Consider the following 1,402-nt stretch of genomic DNA (forward strand, 5'->3'; position numbering starts at 1 on the left):
GCAATGTGTTGATGTAACATTGAGTCAAAGTCGTAGCATTTTAACGTTTAATAAAACACCGATTATACTACGAACACCGATTATATTACAAAAAAAAAATTAAAAAATGCGAGCAAAAATCTATTTTATTTCAATATTTTTCGAGATTCCCATCCATTGAAATACCTTAAAAACAAAAAAGTCATTATGGAACTTGGCCTGCAGATATTTTTGAAAACATGCCCGTTTTCTTAGCTTTCTGAAAATGCGTAATAACTAGGAACACATTATTTCAGAGGAATCGGAGAGGAAGAGGAATCGGTATTCGTCCTCAAACTGAAGTTACGGTTGGTTTTGAAATTTCCCATAAAAGTAATTAAAAACAGCAATAAACGTAAAATAAACCAAAAATACGAATATGTTTCAAAATTGACTGTAAAAATTGACACATCATTTAAATTTAAAAAGATAAAGATAAAGCCCGTTTTTATTTTAAATTCTATTTTATTTGTTACTTCAAAATATCTATGTTAATCTTTTCTTTTATCAAAATTAATGTTGCTGTAAAATATTGGATGATGTGTCTATAAGTTGGCAGCTAATACTAAACTTTGCAGGCTTAAAAAACTCTAAACATTTGATTAATCTTATCTTATCTGACTGTAAATAATATGGATGCTGAACATTTGTAAATCAGGAATTAGAAGTCTCCACCATGCAAATTAAAAGAATCAATTTATGGCTAATTTATATTACTTAGCTAGTAAATTGTTTTAAATATGTAACATCTAAATTAACTTTATTTCTGACCACATGCAATCCGCAACTATCTCTGTGTGTTCCAAAGAAAAAAAAGTGAAACCTATAATGTGTTTTCAGTAAAAAAAAACATTAGTCACAAATCACAAGATAAATTCCATTCATTATGATGTTATATTCATTTTTGAATTACAAGAATGATTACAATTGCAAGATGGACTACAACAAGAGATTTTAAGTCAACATCACTTTTCTATTATGATAATATCTCTGTGATAAATTCTTAAAGAATTCTACTGTTGCTTAGCATTATTTCATATAAACTGTTTATTTATGTGTTTGTCTTCTTTCCAAATTATTTTAACTATCTTAAGTCTTGAGAGTTGATTAAATGTTACATGAAGAATACAGCACCAGTATCTTCTAATTATATTCCTTCTGTCATCCGACAGCAACTGTAACTGAATTTTATAATACTTAATATATGCAATCATGTAAAAGCTGAGTTAGTCCATTCTGTGTTTTAGAAAAGTAAAGACTGTAAGAAAACTCCATGTCCATCAACACAAGAATTGTTACATAACTTTGTTCAGTGTTACTCATTCTAATTTTGAAAATATACATTAAATGTATAGTACTGTCTCCGGCTAAATATTTTACAAAT

The 1,402-nt window shown here is 27.7% G+C and overlaps 1 long non-coding RNA gene across 1 annotated transcript in view; it reads right to left on the reverse strand.

Moving 5' to 3' along the window:
• Positions 1-531: 531 nt before the first annotated feature.
• LOC106104515 overlaps positions 532-1,402 on the reverse strand; it is a 1,540-nt gene continuing 669 nt past the window's right edge. The window contains exon 2 of the long non-coding RNA XR_001225679.1: positions 532-1,199. This is a non-coding gene — a long non-coding RNA (uncharacterized LOC106104515). The remainder of the gene's footprint in view (positions 1,200-1,402) is intronic.

Source organism: Papilio polytes, unplaced genomic scaffold (assembly GCF_000836215.1).
Source record: "Papilio polytes unplaced genomic scaffold, Ppol_1.0 DF823576.1, whole genome shotgun sequence".
Taxonomy (NCBI): domain Eukaryota; kingdom Metazoa; phylum Arthropoda; class Insecta; order Lepidoptera; family Papilionidae; genus Papilio; species Papilio polytes.